The sequence below is a fragment of the Theropithecus gelada genome, chromosome 11 (assembly GCF_003255815.1).
Source record: "Theropithecus gelada isolate Dixy chromosome 11, Tgel_1.0, whole genome shotgun sequence".
In the NCBI taxonomy this organism is placed as follows: Eukaryota; Metazoa; Chordata; class Mammalia; order Primates; family Cercopithecidae; genus Theropithecus; species Theropithecus gelada.
This window is the reverse complement of record NC_037679.1, coordinates 58,111,381-58,137,677: the sequence shown is the minus strand read 5'-3', so window position 1 is coordinate 58,137,677 and position 26,297 is coordinate 58,111,381. Positions and strand designations below refer to the sequence as shown.

General features: G+C 41.2%; 1 protein-coding gene across 49 annotated transcripts in view; it reads left to right on the top strand.

Annotated features, from left to right (window-relative positions):
* Positions 1-26,297, top strand: part of ANKS1B (ankyrin repeat and sterile alpha motif domain containing 1B) — a 1,261,968-nt gene that overhangs the window by 1,071,952 nt on the left and 163,719 nt on the right. For 16 of the 49 annotated variants that reach the window (XM_025401103.1, XM_025401105.1, XM_025401104.1 and 13 more), the window contains exon 1: positions 20,404-20,664. The exons of 27 other annotated variants lie outside the window; for them this stretch is intronic. The gene's annotated coding sequence lies outside the window, so the exon portion shown is untranslated. Of the gene's footprint in view, positions 1-19,994; positions 20,163-20,403; positions 20,665-26,297 lie in introns of those variants that run through there. 6 more of the 49 variants (XM_025401101.1, XM_025401100.1, XM_025401095.1 and 3 more) reach the window with 1 other exon arrangement.

Below are 26,297 nucleotides of genomic sequence, written 5' to 3'. Positions count from 1 at the left end.
TGAGTGAGAACATGTGGTGTTTGGTTTTCTGTGCTTGTATAGTTTGCTGAGAATGATGGTTTCCAGCGGCATCTATGTCCCTACAAAGGACATGCCATTCTTTCTATGAGGACACTAGTCATATTGGATTAGGGGTCCACCCTACTCCAGTGTGACCTCATCTTAACTAATTGCATCTGTAATGACCTCATTTCCAAATAAGGTCACTAGGACTTACTGGAGGTGGTGGGGGGAACATAATTCAACCCATAACAAGTTCTCAGCCTTATTCTGATGCTGAGGATGTAGCAGTAAACAAAGAAGACAAAAAAGCCTGCCCTCATTGAGCTTACATTCTAGTAGGAAGAGAAACAAAATAGGTAAGTAAAATATATAGTATATTAAAGGGTGATAAAGTGCTCTAGAGAAAAGTAAAGCAGAAAGGAGGGATGAAAACTCATCCTGGCTTAGGGGAGTCTATTTCAAATACGGTGGTCAAGGAAAGCTTCAGTGAGGAGGTTCATTTGAGTAGTCATGAAGGAAATGAGAAAGCAACCCATGCAGATACATGCAGATACTTGGGGGATGGGGAAGGGTAGGATGGGGGTGTTCCAGGCAGAAGGAACAGCAAATGCAAACACCCCGAGGTAGGAGAATGCCTGGAGTGTTCACTCAACAGTGAAGGGAGGCCAGTGGGCTGGAGGCAGGTCGATAAGGTGGATAGTGGTGGGAATCGGGGTCTGAGAAATAAAGGTAGGGATAGGATTAAGGAAGGAAGGTATAATATCAAGGCTCATAGAGACCACTCTGAAGACTTTCTTTGGCTTTTACTCTTAAAGAACAAGGGCGGCACTGGAGGGTTGGAGTAGAAATGACTGCTGAGAACTTGTATATGGCATATGAAAGTGTGTTAGGCTGTTCTTGTGTTGCTATAAATAAATGCCTGAGGCTGGGTAATTTATAAAGAAAAGAGGTTTGTTTGACTCATGATTCAGCAGGATTTATAGGAAGCATGGTGCTGGCATGTGCTTCTCCTGAGGCCTCAGGAAGCTTACAATCATTGCTGAAAAGGTGGCAAGGAGCCAGCGTGCCACATAGAAGCAAGAGAGAGGGGGGAGGTGCCACACTTTTAACCAACCAGATCTCGCGGCTCACTCATCACCAAGGGGATGGAACTAAGCCATCCATGAGGGATCTGCCCCCATGATCCAAACACCTCCCAGCAGATTCCACCTCCAACACTGGGGATTACATTTCAACATGAGATTTGAAGAGGAAAAATGCCCAAACATATCACATAGAAAGGAAGCAATGAGGGATAAGCCCACAGATTTTGGCCTGAGCAACTGGTGGCCTGGATATACCCCTAACTGAGATAAGGAAAACTATTAAGAAGAGCAGGTTTGGGGTAGAAATTGGCAGTTTGTGGGAGGCCAAGGCGGGCAAATCACCTGAAGTCAAGAGTTCGAGACCAGCCTGGCCAACATGGCAAAACCTCTTCTCTACTAAAAACACAAAAATTAACTGGGTGTGGTAGTGGCATGCACCTATCATCCCAGCTACTTGGGAGGCTGAGGCAGGAGAATCACTTTAACCCAGTTGGTGGAGGTTGTAGTGAGCTGAGATTGTACCACTGCCCTCCAGCCTGGGCAACAGAGCAAGACTCCATCTCAAAAAAAAAAAAAAGAAGAAATCGGCAGCTTGTATTTAGACATATTAAGTTTCACAGGCCCACTAGACAACCAAGTGAGCTGGAGATGTACACTGAGGAAGTGTCAACGTGTGGGCAGTATTTAAACTCATGAGCCTGTACAAGATCCCCAAAGGGGTGAGAGTAGATCCAGAAGAGAAGCAGGCCACAAGCTGCACCTTGGAGGATCCAACATTTAGAGGTAGAGAGTGTGAGGAGGAATCAGCAAAGAAGACAGAGAAGGGGAAGCCAGAGAAGTAGGAGGAAAACCAGGAGAGTATGGTCCGGAATGTCAAGGAGGAGGGGCTGAGGTCCAAGGAACTGGATTTAGCGAGGTGGAAATCTTTGGTACATGATTGGTACATTGGTACATGGAAACCAATCTACACATCAGTACAGGGTGGGAGACCATCTGACTGGAATGAATTAATGAGAAAATTGGAGACCCTAGGTACAGACTTGGGAGCTTTACTGTAAACAAAGACCAAAAAAAATGAGTTAGACTAATTCAGACATTTCATATTCAAATGGTTTGAATGGTCAGGTGGATAATACAAATGAGTAAAGTGGTGTATGATAGGATATGATGTAAAATGTGGAAAAATAAAAAGCACACGTCCTGCCTAAAGGTATTCTAATAAAAATAGAAACAAATAATATATGTCAAATAAAAAACAACTCTAGGCCTGGATACCTGGACAAAATGATCTCCAAGGGCACTTTCCATCTCAAGTTCTACAAATCTAGGTCATAAGGAAAAATTAAGTCCGGGTCATTTAACGTTGAGCCCCTGAGCTATAAATAATCTTGCTTCTTTCTGAACCAAAGCTAAGCATTTGTCATGATTCTCCCAGGATTTGTGACGGAATCCCTTTTGTTCTTAATCTGCCGGTAAAAGCTAGAAACCAGAGTTGCAAAATGAAGACTTCTTAGAACCAGTCTCCATCCATCAAACAGACAAATATTTATTAAGCAACAGTTCTCTATGCCAGATACTGTGTTACTGAGACCATTCTTGCCTTCAAAACTTCAGAGTTCACAGATTGATGAGGGAGGCAGACAAGTAAACAAGACACGTGGTGTGATAAGGAATCTAGCAGAGAGAAGCATGGTGTGGGTAGTGGAGGATTCACCTCCCACAGGTTAGGGGAGCAGGATCAGGAAGACGTAAGGGGGAAAAAGTTGATGCTTTGGCTGAGTGTTGTTGCATTAACTGGAGTTAGCATGGAAATAGAGGAGGCTTACAAACATGACTAGAGTGCAGTGCAGCTACTTCTCAGGTAGCGAGCGCTCAGGATACTAACAGCAAAGTCTAGGGATCATTATGCTCAGAGTCATGATGAAGAACGGACACTCTAGAGCCAGGCTGCCATGGTTCATAACCTCAGCTCTACCACTTTCCAGTGACCCTGAGTAAATTTCTTAACAACTCTGCCTTTAAGTTTCTTTATATCTAAAGTGGAGACTATAACAGTACCTATTTCAAAGGGTTCTGGTGAGAATTAAGTACATTTAATAAAGCATTTAGAAGTGTACCTGGTATGAAGCAAATCCTATGTGTTTGCTGTTATTACCAAGAAACCATTTCAGGAAGAGGTAGCTCATGAAAGGAAAACAGCCTTCCAGGCAGAGAACTAATCGAAAGATGCCAAGGGCAGAGAGAGTCCCACAGGCAAAGACACCCAGTCAAGGTGTCCCTGAGGGATATGAAAGGGTTTGATTGAGGACAGACTAGATTTGAGGCTAGAGAGGTAGATAAGGTCGTGATTATATGCTTATTTCTTCCTCTGTTAGTAATAAATGACTTAAGCAGGGTGAGCTTGGGGGTTAGCTCTGACCACACCATGGGAAGATAGTTTGTGGGGGTGCGTAGGCAGGGGGATTGCTTTGCCAGGACAATAAAAGGACCAGCACGCCTGGTGGCTGTAGAACAGACTTGTGACCTTGCCTGTTTTGCACACAACAGACTGTAGGAAGCGTTATGGAGAATTATCACTTGGCATGAATCCAGTGGCCCACTGACACTGAATCACCTGCTATGGTCTGTTTAAAAGACCACAATCCCCAAATTGATTATAGTTCAAGGTAGGGCATTCATTTCTTAGAACAAAAATAATCCAACTCATGCCCCTGCTCTCCCTAAGGGACCACTCACTGTTTTTACTCAGTAAATATTTGGGGAAAGATTTGTGCTCATAATCTCAACATGGAGATTAGTTTCTCGGGGACATACAGTTTACATTACTGCCAGTACATCCAAACCTCCTCAGGGCTGTATAATGCTTTCTTTAGGTCCCTGAAGACTCTGGAATTAGCTCAGTTTCATCATCTTGACACTATGGTTCTCCAAATGCAATGACAGCTGTTCCTCAGTGAGGCAGAAATCCATTTTTTTAACCCCAGAGTCAATAGTACACAGTTTTGTAGTAAGTGGTCCAAGGAAACTTTGGTTAGGATCTTGTCACTAATATTAAATTTATCAGTAAGATATCACAGTTTAAAAAAAAAAAAATCTACCACAGGATTTTTATCTCCAGATGGTGGTGATGGGCTTGTCATTGAAATCCCGTAGCTCTTCCTCAATTCTCCATATGTTGACAGAGAGCCCGTGCAGACATCTCCATAAATGTTACCTCTGTGTTTTAAGACTTTTGCCAGTATCCTGCCTTGCCATTTTCTATGATTTTCAGATTTGGCTACTTTAGGGATTAGGATGCTTCTTTGTTATTTCCTATCGCTGGATCATATATTGGCACTGCTTCATTAGAGATTATTGGATCCATGATCGGAAAAAACCACACTAAAGTAAAAAATATAGAACCAATTGACTGTAGAATGCTCCTTTTATGTCAATGAAGACATTTGGATGGTGTTGGCCTCATTGATTGTTGATTCTATTTCACATTAAAACTAATTTTAAATGCACTATTTACAACAAGTTTCTACAAATTTACTAAAATTCATGGGATTCTTTCCTCTGCTGATTTACATATTGGTTTATAAGTCTGGTAATTTGCAGTGACACTATTTCTGATGTATTTCATCTCCATCTCCTAATTAAAGTAAGTTTTGCATTTTTTCTGAACTTTCAACATGTTCTCTATATTTTCCTTTGAAGCTAATTCTGTTTCCTCTGCTCTTTTGGGAGCCTGATAATTAAATACATTTCAGGTGCCAACAAGCTAAATATCCCCCTCCTTTGCAACCTCATCCTATTTTCTTCCCTTGTTTATTATTTCTGTTTTAAATATCACTAAATCATCCTCAACAGAAGCAAACATTTATTGAATGTCTGCTCTGTGGTTATGACATTACAGTCATGAATGATACATAGACTGAGATGCGTACAGACACATATAAACCTATATATATGTATATTTGAGAGTCAAAGTTCACTTCCTTTGTGTTGTTAGTCTCCCTTGTCTTATTTAAAGCAAAACTATATTTCCTTTTAGCTTCCCTCCTTTTGAACTCTGAATGCTTTTTCTTTGTGGTTTGACTGATAGAACATTGCTCAAAAAGTCCTGATAGGCCTGGAATCTGTCAGGAAAAGAGTTAAAACCCTCCACCTTCCCAGCTAACTGTGGCCCACAGGCTGCTAATTAGCCTGATGGATCAGCACCTGGTCTGCTTATGAATGCTCAGAAACCCATTGGCTGCTGGCAGCTGATTCCCGGCCCCCTGAGGTATGGAGATGTATCAACCTGAGCAGAGAAAGCTGGTACTTGCTGAAAGGGGAGCTGTAGCCAATTATTCATGTGCTCCTTTGGTCTTGACTTGGCTGAATGAAGAACCACGCTTTTGGACACATTTGAGGCAGCCTTTCCTTACACAATGGATTGCATCTACCTGGCTAGCCGGTACACTCTCCCTTTTTGGTGTCATTACAGTACAATGACTAATGTCAGCATGACCCTACAGTTATCTAAGGGATAACGAGTTACGCTATATTTTTTTTCTTACGCTCTTGTTCTCCTTTTCTATTTCAACTTTTTGTTCCCCAGGAATGCTTAAAGTCAATTCATCTTATCCTTCTGCTTTCACTGAAGTTTTAAAATATACATATGTGGATAATGCCTGGCTTATGCGATGCCAGAACTCTAGATATTCTGCTAAAGCGTCACTGACCAGGAAGGCATTGTGTATGGAATATGGATTTCTATCTCTGTTATTGCTGCTTACTAGCTATGTGACACCAGGCAAATTTCTTAGCCTCTCTGAGCCTCATGTACCTCATCAGTACACTAAGGAAACTAATTTCTATATCAAAGCATCATTGAAGTTACTATATAAAAGCATATTCATCTCCTTCATTTAGTAGTTACTACTCACATTTATCAGACCTCAACATCTGAGCATTCACTCTGTGCGGAACCTGATGGTGGGGCCTGTGGAAGAATAGAAACCAAACAGAATATACATAGCTGCTGTTATACCCTCCAGAATTGTGTGGCCTGAACAGAGAGGGAGGTCACTCAGAGGAAGCATTCCAAGAATAGCATTAGAACCCCACACCAGCTCTGCACTCATCTGCTGGCACAAGCTGTCTGTTTTCACTTGTGCCAATGTGGATGTGAATCTCAATGCCTCTTTGAGAACAGACACTGAGCCCCTCTCCTGCATTTATCTAATCACACACAAAAGCGTTAGTCAGCTACACAGCCTTTACTGAAGATTTCACGACAGTGAGTAGGTTGGCTGTTTACAGCATAAACCCAACCAAACAATTGTTTAGAGCCCCATTCAATATTTCCACTTTCTAAAGGACATACTGTCACTCCTGTTCTCTTCCCCCGCAAATGCTTTGCCCTCACCGACTCTTCTTTCTTTGCCACCTTCCTCTTGGGAACAATGGCCAGGAACAAATGCTACTCCTTGTCATTAAGTGCAAAAGTTAAGCAAGCTTCTTGAGTTATTTGAGTCTATCCGTGGGGACTCTTCTCCTCGAGCAGCTTACCAAAATATTTCTTCCTAACAAATATAGAACTAGAGGAATGCAGGTAGATAAGATTATCTCCATCTCTTAATACACATGTCATCTTACTTAATTCTCACAATATCCTTACCAAGTAGGCATTATGATACCAGTTTTCCAGATGAGGAAACTAAGAGAAGTTAGGGAACCACTCCAGTGTAGAAACCCGACCTTGTATATTGGTTGTGAAGATTAAATGGGATGATATATTGTTAAGTGCTTGCCCCAGTGCAAGTCACAGAGAAGGTAATGGTAGCCTCCTCAGCAGTAGAAATAATGGAAGTAGACATAACAGTAGCAACATTCTTGTCCTATGTAGCTTGCATGGATATTATAATAAATGTCAACTACAGGTCTGGCTATATATTTTGCAAGACCTGGTATAAAATGAAACTGTGAGGCCTGGCCAGGGACAGAGAAGTCAATCTCCCTTTCCTGCAGGCCCACCACTCCCAACCCACAGCAGACAGGTGACTGCCCAACAGATTACAATCCCTAAGCCAGGATGTGCTTGGTACTCGGGTCAGAGATGGGTGAGAGACTCATGCAGAGTCACCAACTATATTGCCCCCTGTATCAATCTGTTCTCACACTGCTAATAAAGACATACCTGAGACTGGGTAATTTATAAAGAAAAAGAGGTTCAATGGACTCACAGTTCCACGTGGCTGTGGAGGCCTCACAATCATGGCAGAAGGCAAAGGAGAAGCAAAGGCACATCTTACATGGCAGCAGGCAAGAGAGAGAATGAGAGCCAAACAAAAGTGGAAACCCCTTATAAAACCATCAGATCTCATGAGACTGATTCACTAGCATGGGAACAGTATGGGGTAAACAGTTAGATTCAATTATCTCCCACTGGGTCCCTCCCACGGCACATAGGAATTATGGGAGCTACAATTCAAGATGAGATTTGGGTGGGGACACAGCCAAACCACATCACCCACCAAACAAGCCATGATGTCGCAGTTAGGGACAAGGATGACTGCTGCCATGCCTACCCCAAAAAGCCATTAGGTGGATGACCATCCATGTCGAGACCACACCACCACCACCACTAGGGGAGGAGTATGGGCAAGGACTGAATCCACGCTAGTCTTTTTCCTCCCCCTGCCAGTGCCACCTGATTGCAGCAGTGGTTGTGGGGTAAGGGGGTGGAGTGGGCAGGGCCCTGAGCAGGACCAGCATGAGGCAGGGAGGTGGCAGTCAAAAACCCATCCCAGGAAGGTAGGACGGCATCGAGCTGAGATTCCAAGCCCAGCACATGCTCCATAGTCCCATCAGACCTCGCTTACAAAATACTAATCCCAAGTTAAAGTTATTTGGAATTACAAGACCGTGACTGCAGAGAATTAAACCAAGCATGGGGCCCGTCTTCACGTGTCCATCAAGATAGCCCTGACCAACGATGAATATGCAAAAGGGAGATGTTGGACAAAGGGTACAAACTTGCAGTTATGAATAAGTTCAGGAGACCTAATATACAGTATGGTAACTATAGTTACTAATAATGTATTGTATACTTGAAATTCACTAAGAGAACTGATCTCAACACACACACACACACACACACACACACACAAACAGAGTAACTGTGAGGGGATGGATATGTTCATTAGCTTGATTGTGGGAATCGTCACAGTGTGTATGCATATCAAAACAACACATTGTATACCTTGAATACATACAGGTGTACATGTTTTGCATGCTAATTCTACCTCAGTGAAACTGGAAAAAATGAAAACAAAAAAATTATTTAAAAAACAAATGAATATGAAAGTGCTTCAGAAACTTTTAATGCTATATAATGCATTGTTGCTGTAATATCATTATGCAATAATATTAGACCCCAGCATCTCTACTGGGTATTTAATTAATAGCCCTAGACTTGTAAGCTCAGGGGAGAGCTTTGATACTTTTGTTTTTCAATCAAGGAGAAAAATGATAGTTCCTTCAACCGACAGTGGCCATGCATCCTGAGTGATAGGGGGGAGCCGGTTGTCAGGGAACATCCCTGCCCTTTCTATGGTTTTCCCTTGTAATACACACGCCACGGCAGAGACAAGGACTCCTCCTCAGATCAGAGTTATGGATATTCCCTCTTAAGTGGAGAAACTCCTGCCCTGAGGCTTCCAGTGGCATCTGTTCCCTCCCCAGGAACATGGGGCTGTCTGTCACATGCCCTTCATTAACCCAGAATTGAAAATCAGGGATATCCTGGTTCCTCAAGTCACTCCTTGGTCCTGTGTCCTGTGGGTATGGGATTGCAGCCCCTACCCCTGATACCGTATGCATAGATTTGATTCCACACATTTCAATATAGCAGACCTGCAGGGACACTTTTATGCAGTAGTTATAAGAGCATTCAGTGATTTGGAATAGAGCAGTTATTAAACAACTTCTTGTTCTACATCATAGTTGGAGAAAGCAGCTGAGAGAGAGGAGAGAAAAACAAATTAGAACATTCTCTCAGCCTCCATACCCACTAGGGACCCATTTAGAGCAATGTAGTAATCTACTAAATGATAGCCTAATGGCCTGAAAGAGTTAATGTGGCTTCCCACATTATTTCTATCCAGTCATTTCCATCCTAAGGGAACACTGGTTCATTCTATCCCAGGTCCCAACAAAGTGTATAGACCTCATGGATTGAGTGAGTTTTCACAGCACTGCACCATAGACCCTATTCCAGTGTTCACTAGAAAGAGAACGGGCTAACCATTCTTCTGTTCTTTTTATTATTATTATTATTATTATTATTATTATTATTATTATTATTATTTATCCACTTGGCATTTGTGGCTGAAAAATGCCTGGGTCCTATGTCTCATGTCTGTTTTCTTTTTCTTTTTTTTTTTTTTTTTTTTTTTTTTTTTTTTTGAGACAGGGTCTTGCTTTGTCACCCAGATTGGAGTGCAGTGTTACGATCTTGGCTCACTACAGCCTCAACTTCCTGGGTTCAAGTGATCCTCTTGCCTCACCCTCCCGAATAGCTGGGACTACAGGTGTGCCCCACCATGTCAGGCTAATTTTTAAAAATTTTTTGTGGATATGGAGTCTCGCTATGTTGTCCAGGATGGTCTCAAACTCCTGAACTCAAGCAGTCCTCCCACCTCAGCCCCCCAAAGTGCTGAGATCACAGGCAGGAGCCTTCACTCCCAGCCCTGAGAGAGGGTTAACCATCCTTGAAAGTACTCCCACCCTACCCTCATCAGAAACTCTAGGGACCCTCATTCCTTTTTTCCTTGGAGTCTTTCTCTTGTGAGCCAATGAGGGTGAAAACAGGCGCCACCACAAGCATTAGGCTGGGTGCGTTCCTTTGAAGGAAAGAACGTTTCAGAGCAAAGCTGTTATCTGTCACTGTTCTGACAAAGTCCAGCTTCATAGTAGCTTGCCCAGTATAGTAGCTGCAGTGTCATGGGAAAATACACAGATCTTGGAGTTAGGAATTTTTAGTTCCATGTATGGTTCTATTTACTAGCTGTGTGGCCTTGAGCAAGTCAATGAACCTCTTAGGGACTCAGTTTCCTCATCTATAAAATAGGAACAATATTAGAAATACTAGCCTTCTGGGTTGTGGTTAATCCAGATCCCATGTGAATGTATTTTGTCACCTTATAACTTGCATCTTACAACTGCTAATTATTTGAGGAGACAGCATAGTGTCTCCTCAAATAATGAAGAAATTACAGATCTCAGAGGCATACATACATCCTGGATTTAATTCTAATGCTGTTTAATCTTGGAAAATTACTTAACTTTGCAGACCTCCACAGTTTTTACATTTGGGGGAAAAAAAAGTGGTACTGAAATAATAATCCTACATAAAAAGGACCTGGCACATAGTAGGTATACATAAAATATGTTTCTTCTCTTTCTCCCTCTTTCCCATTCCCAGAAACATATTTCTCTGGAATGTACTTCTCTTTGGTTCCTGGACCTCACGGTCAGACTCCCATCCCCCGTGGCTCAGGCAAACTCTGCTGCATCCTCACGCTGAGTTCTCTGGATCCTCTCTGCCTCCTGGGGCACTGGCAGGATGAGAGAAGGGAGAACCCAGTCTTAAGGGCTGAACATAAAAATGTTATTCTGACTTGCACTCATGTGATTAAAGGTCTGTGCAAAAATTACAGGTCTTTCTAAAACTTTGCTTTTGATGCACATCCAATTCTGTTCATGATTATTTCTTAACACTGAACCAGATTCAGTTAAAGTTTTAAAGAAATTTGTAGAGCTATCACGTGCCCTTGAAAGTAGTGACCCCTCGATTTATGGTAACTCTTGGAATAAACAGCAGAACCTTCATCTTTCCCATCCAAGTTGTTTCTCCCTGCTTTTCAATACCTGTCTATTTTCTGGAGGTCCTCCTAGCCTCCTCTTTCACTCTTGCCCTCACCCTGCACTCAGTCACCTGTATGCTACATCTGTACATCACTGGATCCCTCCTCATCTTCTTTATCCCCACCCCCATAGCCCTAGCTTCAGCCTTTCGTCATTTCTCACTTAGATCTGTACAGCAGCTTCTAAAATAATTTTAATATCATAAGATTGTTTTGAGAATTAAATCACAATGTACATTTTTAAGTATAACATAGCACATGGTCTCTGGCCTCTATTGGGCACACAATAAGTAGTAACGACAAAGGTTTCAGAAACCTTCACTTGGTATAAGAAAAAAATGTGCAGTAATATAAGTCCCAAAGATGGATGGGCTTCTTCAGTTGGTAATGAGCTCCCTATCACTGGAGGAGTCCAAGCCTTAATTGACTGACTCTTTCATTAGAAGTTGTAGAGAAGATTCAAATATCAGAGGGGAGGTTGAGATAAATTATACTTAAGTTCTCTGCTGAAGAAATCAGGACACTTTAGAGTTACAACTGCCAAAAACCCAACTCCACGTGGCTGAAGCAAAATGAAAAATTTACTGACTCACTTAAGAGATAAAGTCCAGAGGTTTCAGGCGTAACTGGATCCAGAGCCTCAAAAGCTATCACTGGAATCCACTCCATCTGCTCTGCTTTTCTCTGCACTGGCTTCACTCTTGGGCAGACCCTTTCCACAGGATGGCCCTTGGCAGCTCCAGGCATTATACCTGGCACCCTGGTAATACCAAGCTCATTACAGAAGCCCCAATGAGAAGAGTGCTCCTTTTCCCCAGTAGTTCCAACAGTCTTGGTTCTGACCGTCTCTGAACAAACCACTGTGGCTGCGTGATGGAATCTTCTGCTTGGCCAGTGGCTCATGGGTCCACTCCATGGCTAGGTCTTTTAAGGTTGATTATCTTGGATTTCCTAGCTAAGTATGGGAGAGTTCGGTCCCCAATAACAAATCAGACTATTGGTAACAGAAATAGAGGCACTGGGTGTTAAGCAGGAAAAGACAATGGACATCAGCCATATTTTATCCTAAGATTCAATTATCCCAACCCCAAATTATGTTTTAATATTTATCATGTCATTCTTTCTTCCTTTTTCCTTCTAGTATATTTCAACATCCTTAATGTGCATTCTAGAGAATTATCATAATAATGTACATAATCACCATCAAATAAGAGACTATTTTGTACTCTAAAAATCCAGTCGAGGAAAAAAAAATAAACCATTTTTAAGAGTCTACAATATAAAAAGTTACTGTCCCCTCCCAAGTGCATGGGCTCCTCCTCACTTACACAGCTGATAAGCACGCTACAAGGTGCTGTGGGAATGAGCTTTGTTATTTAGTTCTGTTGATAATTTGGAACAACCTCTTGCTTCTGAATGCTTATGAATTGGTACTAGGGTGAACTTGATTCTCTGGCTGAATAATTATTGTGGTCCAGGCATTGTGCTAGATTTTTATTTGAGTGTACTTATATTTTTATATGAGTGTACTTGTATTAATCCTTAAACAGCACCTTTAAAGAACACTTATCCCCATTTTACAGATGCAGAAACTGAGGTGCGGTGAGGTTAAGCAAGTTGCTCAGGGTCTACAACCAGTAAATATGATAGAGATGAACTTGAACCATGGCCTGAATCCATGGACTTTTTTTCTATGTATTGTGCTACCTCCTTGAAGACTCCAAGTATGAGTCTCTAATATGATTTAACCATATTTTCCTAAGTGAAAAATCAGATTTTATGATCTGGTTCATTTAAAGAAGGTTGTCCTGTGAAATTTGGGATGTATAACTACTTAGTAAAACAGGCATCCAGATGAGGTTACTGCAGCCTTCTTCTTTCATTGCTAACCTTGAAAGTTGCTGTTAGTGTTGACTGCAGCTGTTCTGTTGCTTAAAGGTGTTGGAGAGATGAGGTACTTACCAACTGTGCTGTACAGATGAAACTGACACTCGGGGGCCAGTTCTAAGCAAAGGCTGCAAGCAAAAGTCTTAGCTATGGCTCAGTGGAGCTGTATGTGGCTTGGGCCTTGAACAGAGTTAACAAAAGAAGTCCCTAGATTTTAATTCAGAAGACTGGGGCAGATGGGTCTCAGTGTTTACATTCGTTCCCCTCGGATTCCAAGCCTGCTTGCCTTCAGGAAAAAGTATAAGTCTCTTATGCTCACTCTGGGTTGTATTAGCTCATAGTCAGATCTGTAAATATGTCCATGGTTAACAGGCAGTCTATTGTTGCTTTAAATTTGTGATCCAAGCACCAGAATTTTCCCACAGCAAAGTATGAGGAGGCAATAAGAATAACAAAATTAGTAAGTCCTAGGAGTCAGTCTATGTCTTATTTCTCATTAATGGCAAAAAAAGCCTTGAGTATAAGGAAGAGCCATGCTGCTTATGTGGTGGATATTCACCAATAGCCACACATGTCTGTTCACCACCCAGAGAGCCTTCCCAATGCCTAACTCGTGGGACTCCTTGATTCCGTTGAGAGAGAAAATCAGAGAGTCTGATTCCCACAGAGTCTGCTGAGTCCCCACAGATGCTCTTTCTCTCTCTGACTTCTATTTTATGCCCTCTATTAACATATACTAACATTTACTCATTTATTTATTTTGCGAAATTTAAAACCCTGCTTTCTACATATTGGAAGGTAAAATTTCACAATGTCATGGTTATAAATCTGTATTTATAGTGCTTCTGTCTCTACAGTAGCTTAGTTCTGAAGTATCTATTAGAAACTTACTCACATGATTGAAAAGATTTATTTGGGGTTCGGGTTTCCCAAAACATTTCCATCCTAGCCATGTGAGCCATGTTTCATCCCACAGATAAAATGGAGAGTGTGGACGCTGTCCAGAGTCCTGACCTCAGACTTTCTCGTTCATAATTCTACATGTGAGCCTCATTGAAGATAATCCACCCAGGCCTTCCAACTACCAGGAATCAGCTAATACAAATTTGTATCCCTTGGCCCCATCTCTGTCCTCAGCTCCAGGTTTATATGTTTTCTGCTTCCCACAGATTTCTATTTGGAAAACAACTAAAATTCAACATGTCCCAAGCTTTCTTTCACTCATTCTGTAAATATTTACCTAATGCATACTTGGGACAAGAGCTGAACAAAAATAGAGGTTCACATAAGCAAGGTCCTTGACCTCATGCAATCTTATAGAGAGATTTATAATCAATTGATTAATTACTAAAAAAAATGATAAATGCAATATTAGTGGAAGCAAAGTTACTCTGAGAGCGAAAGAGAGCCTAGGCCAGCGCAGAGCAAGGGAAGTACAAAAATTTTCCTAGAGAAAGTCACATGTTAGTTGAAATCCATAAGGATAAATTAGAGTTGCCCAGAGAGAGTTCCACAAGATTAGAGTCCCTCTCTAATTTACTTTCCTGTCTCTCTGCAACCAGCTCAACATGTGACATCACATGTATTCAATAAATCTTTGCATAATGAGTAAAAGTATTTTTACAGCAATAGCACTGCCTTTGAGAAAATTACTACTATGGTATACAGGATCATGGGACAGCTCTCTTTAGTGAATACACACATACACACCTGCAAACACACAATTTAAAACATTTCTATGTGTAAGATTCACTCTAAATTATCAGAGTTTTAATATAAAATCAAAAGGCATGCTCTCACTCTCTCTTACTTTCTCATCACCTTTTAATGCTATTTATATTTGAGACTACCTCCCTGAGGTTTGTTTACTCATCTGAGATGTTTCCAGCCTTAAGTTTTGTAATTTTGGCATTATAATTCTGAAGGATGGAGGCAGATTCTATTTAAGTAGGTTTGTGCTATGCCTGCTTTTTAGTGATATAAGTATTTTTTCTTTACTTACAAATGCACAAAACAAATTCAAAGATCTAAGATGTAACAATGTAGAGTACTAAGATAAGCTAACACTGAAATAAGAAAGATCTTTTACTTTAATACTCTTAAATATAAGCATATTTCTTCCTCCGAGAATCTCAAGGCAGTTCTCTTAAGTATATAATTCCAATTGACTGAAGAGCAAGTCATAAATAAATTTTTCTTACAAAATGGAATTCCATGGTTGATCCATGAAAACTGGTCTATCTAGTTTCAGGTGCTACATCTATATGGATCTGTTGAGAAAACAGTAACTGCCTTTTTGTTCATTATCTTCCTAACCCAGGAAACTGACCTCATACTGACTTTGCATAATTCCCCTACATAGCTCCAGATGGAAAAATCAACCCGTTGGCATTTTTCCTTTGTTTTCCTGGAAATTTTACTAAAGCATTAAATCCTTTCCTGGTTGAGGTTGCTATCATTGGAGACAATAGGTATCTATCTATCCCTATTCTATTTCAGAGCTCTCAGACATTTTTATCAGAGTGTATACCTCAGTGCTATAAATGTGAGAGATGTTCAATAAGGGTTTATTTTTAAAATTAACTAATTTTTTGGAGTGTTTATTATGTCACAGATACTATAGTTAATGCTTTACATGGTGTGTTAGTTAGGGTTCAGTCAGAGAAGCAGGACCGGTAGGAGACATATACAAAAAGATTTATTGCAAGGAAGTGGCTTACATGATTGTGGGGACTGGCTGGACAAGACTGAGCTAAGGCAAGTCATCAGGAAGGGCAGGTGAGAACTCTTGTGGATGAGCTGAAACTGCTGTCCACAGGTGGAATTTCTTCTTCAGGGAAGCCGCTTTTAAGGACTTTCAACTAGTTGAATGAGATTATCTAAGATAATCTCCCTTAGTTAAACTCAACTGACTATGGACTTTAATTACATCTACAAAATACCTTCACAGAAACACCTAGATTAGTGTTTGATTGAGTAAATGGAAACTTTAACCTGGCCAAATGATATTACCAATGTGTGGTACTTAGTGAAAAGTAGTGTGGTACTTAGTGAAAAGTACTACACATTGGTAATCTAATTTATTTCCAACCACAACTCTTGTGAACTAGTTTACATTATTATCACATTCACATTACAAATTAGAATGGCAAGGCTCAAAAAAGTAACTTACTCAAGATCACAAAACAATTAAGTTAAATATCCATGACTTGAATCCACAGGTCTTATTCCAAAGTCAGGAGATTAACTATTGCATTGTACTACCACTAAACAAATGAATAAACTATTAAAATCCAATTCCTCTAAATCTTACAAAGGGCCTCATGTCAGTGTTTTACATATCTCTTAGAAAAATTACCACCATCTTTGGATTTTTGAGACTGGAATATTCAACATGGTCCCCTGGATAATTTTTTTAATACAAAGGAAGAATATAGGAAAGTGGGTAATCTTAAATATTAGTCCTTTCTGATAGAAAATGGCTGTTCTTAAATAAGCGGTTTATGTTGAGAGGATTGCATTCTTGATGACCTGTAATGAAATTAATGCTTTGCTTTTCACTGGGTTGCAGTGGTCAGATATTGGTACCATAAGAGTTTTTTCTAAACTGTCTCACTTTGCAGGAAACAATATTACTTAATATAACTAGAATATTATAAGATTTAGATACACTCCACATAAATGAACATGAGCTACATATTACATGAGACTATATATTATCTGTTTTTCAAATGACATAAATTGGAAATTGTTTTTAAGCAAAAAAATGAAATTGCTGAAGAAAGAATGATTCTGACATTCAATATCCTGCTGTATCACAGAATCATGGTAAGTGATTCTGTGGCAAGAATTCATGGTTTTATACGCCTGCTTTTAATTAGGATGGTTTTTAGGCAAGGGACTTAACCTCCATAGGTAGCTATTTTCTTTGCTGTAAGGTGAGAGGGTTTCAGGCAATGATTTATCTCCTTTATGGTGTTCTAGTACCTAAAAATATCTAAAATTCGACAATGAATAGGGGCTATTTTAGTGCCATAGAGTAAAAAGTCATTCTCCTGTGAATTGTTTTTACTCCAACCAGTATATTATACTGATAAGATCTTTATGTTTTAATATATAATACTGGAGAATATCACCAAATTTCATTAGTGCCATGATGAAGTTAATTTCCAGACTGTAATATTTATTTACTTATTTTGCAAAATTAACAGCTGCTTATTTTTTTTATTTTTATAGATGCAGGTTTGTTACATGGATATGTTGTATAATGGTGAGGTTGGGTTTCTAGTGTACTCATCCCCCAAATAGTGAACATTATAGCCAATAGGTAATTTTTCAGTTTCAATCCCCTCCCATCCTCCCTGCTTTTGGAGTCCCCAGTGTCTACTGTTTCCCTCTGTATGTCCATTTGTACCCATTGTTTAGCTCCCACTTATAAATTAGAACATATGGTACTGATTTTCTGGTTTTATTTCACTAATGGCTTCAAGCTCCATCCGTGTCGCTGCAAAAGACATGAGTTCAGTCTTTTTTATGGCTGCATAGTATCCCATGGTGTATATTTACATTTACATTTTCTTTACCCAAGCATTCACTGATAGACACAGGTTGATTCCATGTCTTTTCTACTGTGAATAGTGCTGCAATAAACATACAAGTGCAGGTGTCTTCTTGATACAACAATTTATTTTCCTTTGAGTAGATACCCAGTATTGGGATTGCTGGGTCAAATGGTAGTTCTGTTTTTAGCTTTTTGAGAAATCCCTATACTATTTTCCATAGGGGTTGTGCTAATTTACATTCCCACCAACTGTGTGTAAGCATTCCCTTTTCTCGGCAACCTCACCAACATCTGTTATTTTTTGACTTTTAATAATAGTCATTCTGACTGGTGCGAGACTATCTCATTGTGGTGTTAATTTCCATTTCTCTGATGTTTAGCAATGTTGAGCATTTTTCATGTGTTTCTTGGCTACTTGTACGTCTTCATTTGAGAAATGCCTGCTCATGTCCTTTGCCCGGTTTTTAATGGGGTTATTTGTTGTTGTTGTTGTTGTTGTTGTTTTCTTGTTGATTTGAGTTCCTTATCGATTATGGATATTAGTCCTTTTACAGATGCATAGCTAGCAAATATTTTCTCCCATTCTGAAGGTTGTCTGTTTACTCTGTTTATTATTTTGCTGTGCAGAAGCTCTTTAGTTTAATTAAGCAGGATTCCAGTATTTAGAATATGAACCGATTTTGCTGAACGGGGCTTCAGTAATGGCCACCATGGACAGCGACTTCCCCTCCCAGCTCTCCAAGAGGCATTTTCACTAGCCAAGTAGAAAGGCTGACAGAGAATTAGATTTCCATCATTCTCTAGAGGTAGTGCAGACACAAAACATCCCAAATGACTCTAGAGTGTAGTGGACTGGACATGATGAAAAAGTGATTTACACCTCCTTTCCAAATAGCCTGTAGTTCACTGACAACAAATGACAGCTCTTTGAGATGGCCCCATATTGTTATCAGAGAACAATATCCACAAAAGAATGATGACCTGGAAAATGTCATTCTTCGGTCATTTTCATGATTGGGAAACCAAGAAAACACTTACCTCAACTCACAGGTGTCTGGGTTGCAGAGTAAGACATAGAACTAAATAGCCTCACTTCCAAACCCATTGAAAGTTTGCTAATGTCAAAAACAGGGATAATCAAACATTCCTCCATCAAGTAATCAGGTCCCATTTATCAAAGAGTACACCAGTCAAGATGCAGGTCTTTTTTATTTTACATGTTACATATATAGAAAGTTGAATTAGACATCTAGTCTGAGCTTATGTCCTGGCCCTGCCGCTTGCTAAAAGGGTGGTTTCAGGTATGCTATTATGCCTACCCTCATAGAAGCAGACAGTGGCACGAAGGTGGACAAAACAGAGGGCGTTTAGAGTTTCTTGTTTAAGGAAAAGAATGTTCTTCCAAAACTACCAGTTGCAGATCTAAGCCTTTTTTTTTTTTTAATCTGTGAAGTGAGGATAATATAATGAAACCTTCACCGAGTTGTAAGAATTAAATGAGATAATGCACAGATGCCTGGAAGATGGTAAGTGCTCAGTAAATGTTACCTATTATTTAATAATTGATTCACATTTCTATTTTAGAGCCTGAATGTTGCAGTTGGTCAAAATCTTTGTTTGCTTTGGTTTCAAGGCAATAAATGCCTAGTCTTAAAGTTTAGAAAGTGAATGTCTCCTGAACAACAGGGTTAATTATTAGTACTGTTGGAAGTTCCTCATAATGTTATCCATTTCTTTACACTTTTACTTAAAGTACCGCCATTCCAACCTATTCATAGACCATTGGGTTGATGTTACCTTGTTTTAAGACACTGGTTCTTCTCTGTGGGAATCTGCAGTTGTTACCCCAGACTAAGTGAGCAACTCACACTTACGGATGGAACTTGGAAGCAACAAAGAACTGAAGCCTACGGGTTACCTGACATGCTCATTAAAATGCTGTGGTATTAAGCAGCCTGTAAGCCACAAGTTATTTTTATTTATTTATGGCAAGGGGAAAAAATGGGATTTTAAAAATGGGAGAAAAGCCTTGTCATTTAAGGTCGGATTTAATTGGCATAATTTTGGGAAAAAATAAAACCAAACCTTTGCCAAAGTAAATTTCTACAACTGTTGGTAGTAATACAACGGTAACTTTGGTGGAAACCGGAGACAGGGGTGAGGGGTATTTGAACCTTATCAAAATCTCACCCGTGACCCTCCAAGTCTACTGGGGACTGATAATACCCGCTCTGAGAACAGCTGAAACGCAAGTCCCATGGGAGAGGGCCACCGGCGCATACAAGTTGAGGACTGCCAAGGCGTCTCCTGCGAGGTAAACACGAAGCTTGGTTAGTGGGAGGAAACTCGAGGTGGCCTCTGGGGCAGACAGAGCAGGACCTGCTTCTGCCCCTTGTCCTCGTCCTCCTCTCTCCAGCGGCGGCGACCGCAGTGACAGCGACGGTGGCGGCTGCTGCCACTGCTCTGCCGCTGCCGAGCCGGTCACCTGGGCACCCGCGGAGCCGCGCCGCTGCTACCGCCCCGGCCGCCTCCCAGAGTGCGCGGAGGGGGCGGCAGAGGAGCGAGATATCCATAGTAACCGAGGATGCGAGGGGCGCCGAGCAGGAGCGAGTGCCTAGGAGCCAGAAGGAGGCCCCCGCGTGCCGGCAGCCCCCAGTGCTAGGCGCCCTGCAGCCCCCACGCGCCGCGCCTGGGCCCGCAACGCTCTCGCAGTGAGGGTCCGCCAGAGCGGTAAGCCCTCCCCGGCGCCGAGCCGACACCTCCCACCCGCCTGGCCGCCCACCCCGGGCAGCAGCCGCGGAACAATGGAGAGTGCAGCCAGCAGCCCTGGAGACGGCGCTCGGGGGAGGACGCGCTGCCGCTGCCGCCGCCGCCGCCCGGGCAGGCGCGCGCCGCGTGGGGCCCGGCGGGTGCGAGGGCGCGCGGCGGGGGTTGGGGGGCACGCGCCGCGCGGGGGGCGGGGGCTGTGGGGGGCGCGCGCGCGGGCCCGGGAAGCTCGCGGGGAGAGCCCGGCGCTCGGCGCAGAGCGGCGCGGCCAAGCTCCGCGCGTCTCCCGCCCCTTCTCGACTCTCTCGCCCTCGCCTCGCCGCTCGCATTCGCTGGGGGCGCCCAGAAAGATGCACAGAGGCAACGGCTAGGGGAGCGGAGGTTCAAGCCACATGTCTGCGTCCTCGGGGTCCGGAGCCCGGCAGCCCTCGCGGATCCCGGCTCGCGGCCAGCCCGAGCGGCTCGGGTGAGTAGCGGCACAGCGGCCCCCTAGCTCCGCGGCCCCGGGTCGCCGAGACGTGGCTCCAAGAAGTGGTGCCGCAGCCGGGGCAGAGGCGGAGGAAGCCAAGTCGGGCAAGCTGGGAAGGCTGCGGAGACGCTTTGCCGGGGCAGGTGTTGCAGCCTCGGCTAGCAGCCTCCAAGGCAGGGGGGAGGGGGGTGCGGGGAGGGGGCTTTTTTTTTTTTCCAAACCTGTTTTGGTTATCGATTCCCCACCACCCCCGTGTTGAACGCATTTTCTGTTTCCTTTCCTCATCCCTGGGGTTCCGAGGAGTTTGAGGAGGTAAATTGCTGGGTGTCTCCAAATGGTTTGACTTTCACAGTGTACATTTTCCAGAGGTCGTTTGTCTTTAATATTAAAAAGCCATGCCAAGTTCATATAATTTCCAGGTGTGCTGTGCATCGCCTTTAAGGACTAGCAGGAAGAATAGGCGCTGGCAAGGTTGGTGTGGAGTGTGCTCCCTCTCTCCCCCCTCTTATGTCTTTCTACATTGATTAATTGGAGGGGGACATGGGCATGGACTTTCCAATGCTAAGCCTTGGAGAGCAGGAGCAGAGCAGCAGAGACTGCGATTTGCTGCTTTAGTGAAGGTCGGGTCAGTGTTTACAGCGAAATTCTAATTTGCGTGCTTGTGATTTGGGTGTGATTTTACTCCAGGTTACAACTTACCAAAAGCCAAACAAGGTCCTGTGTTTATCAGGATGTTGCCATCGCCCCTTTATTTATTTGTTTATTTTGCCTCCAAGAAAACCAGCTGTTTATAAACATAGCCCCTAAAACAAATGGACAGCTCTGGAAGGTTTCGCGTTTTTCAGAGACTGGCCGGGAAGGCGAGTCCTCGCTGCAGTTACCATTTCTCCTCTCTGAGCAACTGAGGTGTGAGTTTGAGAACACTCGAAATTCAGTCCGGGTGTTGCTTATGTGCGCCGTACACGTTGGTTCAGTGGATTAGAGGCACGGGAACTTTGGAATTGCTTAATGATTCTTAAACACTTATAAGGATACTTACTCTGTGGACTTCTGCATCCGGAAAGGGAAAACTACAGGAAATAGTGTTGGAATGGCAACATGAGGAATTTAGGTACAACCTAAGACTTTTCTGAAGGTTTGCACAAGTTACTAAGAAAGTCTAGTTCTCTTCTTTCGGGTAGATTCACGTTAAAGTTGGAAGTCAGAAGGAAGAGAGGAAAGATTAGAAAACCTCTCAGAGGTGTCTTCCAAACCTGTATTCCTTGTACTCCGCAGATGAGCTTGTGCAAGGGGATGCCGCTGGTATCTGGGTTATTCGAGTCCGTAATGTTGACGGCTCTGTGATAAAATAAGCTATAATGAGTAGTGCTGGCATTATGCCACCGGAAAGGCTTCTTCAGAAGTGTTTCATTCTGTCGTTGTCTATCCTGAGTAGTGCTGGGTGTGTTAGCAGCGATTCTCTTGGACTCAGATGGAGAAGAAAGGAGGAACGAATACAAATGAAATTAAAACAGATGCATGCTGCCTGGGAGACTTGATGCCAGTGTCATACAAAAACATTGTTACAAATATTAGAAAAAAAAACCTTCGGAATGCGGGGGGAAATATGATGCTGGGGTGGGGGGAGTGAAGTATCAGTGCTCGTTGTTCAAGGATGGAAACTTTGTCCTGCAGTTGCTAATTGCCAAACTTAATTTTACTGCATTGGGGTTACTTTGCTTGGTGCAGTTTGGCATCTTGAGTAGAAGCAATATCTTTTTCTTAGGCCATGACAATAGATTCATGTGTCAGAAATGGGAGACACCCATACTGTTACAGTTTCCCTAATGGGGGCCAGAAGGAGAAACCAGTGTTTCGCCTCTACCTGGAGATCAAATCTCCATTAAAATAATTTTGAAATATGGATACAGCATGATATTTAATATATTTTGGGATAACTAGTTTTTAAAAATAAAACTGCATAAGTGCATTCATTTGTCAGGAGTTTAAAGTGACAATCTCTGAATAGTTATTCACAACATAAAAGTTTGCAAGTTTAGCCAAATTTCTATACATGAATCGAATTCTGATACATTTCTTGTCTATTAATTTACTGCATATGATTACCTTTGGTCAGAAATATTTAGGGGATCACTTCCTTTAAGATAGCAGGACTGTATTTTGTGTAAAGTTACTCTGCATACTCGAAATAGGGTATAAATTGACAGACAGTACATTGTGGGGGAAGGCATTCCTAATAATCATTTATGATGTTATTATTCTATTTTAAATGTTGGCAGATGTTTTCCAGTTTGTTATCAAGCCATTCTCATTGCATCATTCATTGAATAAGCAATTTTGAGCACCGTGTGTTTCGAAGTAGGTTTATCCTTTCTCTAAATGAAAGGCACACATGTTCTCAAAATCTTCTATTGAAATAAATGCTGTGGCATTGACAGTCTTTGTAGCATTGGCACATTCTGTAGAAACCCCAAGGAGAGTTTATTGATGCCCTCATTTCTGACGAGATGCTGGCATCAACATATGTCAACATATGTCAACATCCATCAAACCAATAAATGTCCTGAGAGGAACAATTAGCAAAATTAATTAGAAGATCTGCTTGATTAAAGTCATTAATGATCATGAGTAAAACATTTGTATTTGTATAGGTGTGTCTGGTTTTTACACATTTTGGATTTTATAGCAGTAACTTAGACTTGGTTAATATGTACAAGTGCTAGTAATCAAACTATTAACATCTTCCATGGACCACCAGTAATGAACAGAAGCGTGATAGACTCCAGCTGGCTACCCATTTTTTTCCCTCTGTGGACAATAGCCAATAACAAAGCATAAGTGTTTACTATTTAATTTAATAGCAGTATATATCAATAAACTGAAAAAAAAAGTATGCATATTTCAGTGAATATGCATTGAGTGAAACATTACATTGGCTATTGTCTTTACTTTTGTATATATATTTGGTTTCCTTAAAACGGTTGTTTTCAAAGTGCAGTACTGTCAATATATTTAGTAATTTGCTTGAGAAAGAACATTTACATGAATGCATTTATCTTCCCACGTAACTGTCAATAATGCATTGTTCCAGAAATCTATTTTTATGTAGATATAATTTTTATGCAAAAATTAACCTTTCTTGTAATTCCAGTGTGAAATGAAAACCATTCCTGTTCATCTGATTTTTTTCTCTATCTTCATGGAATCATGAGATGATTTTTTACAAGTCAAATGTATGATTAAGCTGAGTTCTTTTTTTTCTTTAAAAAAATTGTAAGAATATATTGACTGCTTTAGATGAATATCAAAAATTAATTCTCTAAAAATCTTTATGTTTGGCCAGTATTTCTCAGTGCTGGTATTTACACAGCAAAGACATACTGGTGATTTTCTCATATGGAAATAGGAAATGCAGAGAATATCAAAACAAAACTTGAACCGACAGAAGGAAAAGTGCATGTTCTAATCTTCTCTGTTACGAAATTTGTTATACTGTGTTTGTTTATTGGGTAAATCTCGAAACAATTTTTCTGTAAATGACGTTAATAGATTCATCTCTTTAGTATTTGGAATTAGTGTACTAAACTGAAACTACTAACCTCAGAGGATAAGCCACAAGAACATTCTCTGGGAAATCAGGGACAACATTGATATTTTCCTAGACGCAACTTTACCATATTCTGTCACCTCTGTCACTGCAGAAAGCAGCCTTTGAGACACCTGGGAAGACTCTGTTGGACTCATTAGGTGCTCCCAAGGCTGCTTGGCCATATATTTGGAGGGTGCTTGATTCTGTAGCTCTAGTAACGTTGGACGGGGCTAGGTTTTGTGGCCCTTTTAAGACCAACACTCTTTCTTGGCAAGAGAACATTGTATTTTAAGAATATATGAGCATTCAGTCATTTTCAAAGTATAGTTTTCAATTAGAATAATGTTTGTAACCATGAGTTTTATTATCTGTTTTTGGTTTTAGTTAAGGCTTCAGAATGACTTGCACGTAGTTGTAACTGCAACAGGTGGTATGTTTTGTGTTGTGTAACGTTCATAAAAGTCTCATTTCCCTATGTTTAGACATCAAGACCATGTTGTCGTTATTTTTCTAGAAATATAAAATGTAACTGTAAAAATAAGCCACTTCTCTTTATCTTCATGAATCATTTCTCCAGAAAAGACTTGCAGACCATATGCAGTATCTCTTGGCTCCATATATATATATATATTCTCCATATAAATATATATATATTCTGTCTTAACTGTCAACTGAGTATGAAAATAATTGGTTCAAATCATTTTCTTGCACTATAGCTTTACTCCAGGATAGAAGGTTGGCATTGTCTCTTCAATATTTCCTATGGGATTGGTTGGTATTCCTGATATGAATGATGCTATTTATTTCACCCTACTAGTAGATTAGTCATAAAAACTCACTCTGAACCAAATTTGGGACAAAGCCTCAAATTAGATAATATATAGTCTCTTAAGTTTCAACATTATTTACAAACTGGCCCTCCCTCCATTTACCCACCCAGAGCTACTCTAGACAGGAGCCAAGCTGGCTTGGAAGATAAAATTTCCTAGTAGCTAGCAGGAAGAAGTCGTCTTCCCTATCTTCTCCTGATCATTCATCATTAACTTCTTTCCTCTCGTTCACTGCTCTTAGCTCAAATATCTTTCCAATCACACATCCTCTTTAATCCCTTTCCTTCTGAGCCCCTCTCTTCCTAATACCTCTGTTCATTCCTCTTTTACATTTTTGACACAAACAGTGACTCAAGTAATGACAGATAAGCATTCACAGTGGTGCGTCTGTTATCAAAGAAGCGAAAAGCTACACATCTTTGAACGAAGTTACACAGCAAAGACGAACTGGTGGTTTTCTCATATGGAAATAGGAGGAAATGCAGAGAATATCAAAACAAAACTTGAACCAGCAGAAGCAAAAGTGCATGTTCTAAATCACGCCTATAATCCCAGCACTTTAGATGCTGAGGCAGGTGGATCACTTGAGCCCAGGAGTTTGAAACCAGCCTGGGCAACATGGTGAAACCAGTCTATACAAAAAATACAAAGATTAACCGAGCATGGTGGCAGGCACCTGTAATCTCAGCTACTCAGGAGGCTGAGGCAGGAGAATCGCTTGAGCCCAGAAGGTGGAGGTTGCAGTGAACCAAGATTGTGCCATTGTACTCCATCCTGGGCAACAGTGTCTCAAAAAAAAAAAAAAAAAAAATATGCTCTGACGTCCCCTTCAGAATATCCACAAAAGTCTCCACCAATGTGAGAGAGAAATAATAGTCACAGTTTGTTCATATTTAGATCAGTTGAAATGTTTCTTTTTAATTTCCTATTTTCCCAGTGATAATTCATCATGTTGATTTTCTAGCATTTTTGTTGCAGATATACAGAAGTTGAACCCGTTATGGGTCCAGTAGACTTTTGTGAGCTAGGCTTGATATTGAATTATTATTTGTACTGTGGCTCATTTGAAAGAACATGCATTCTGAATTCTAAACTGACTTAAAAGACAGCTTTGCAAACACAAGCCTTTTTAAGCTGAGGAACAATCTCTGTGTGTATCCATTGAGGAAGAAATATTAAGTGTCTGCTATCTTCTGGGCACATTTTTTGAG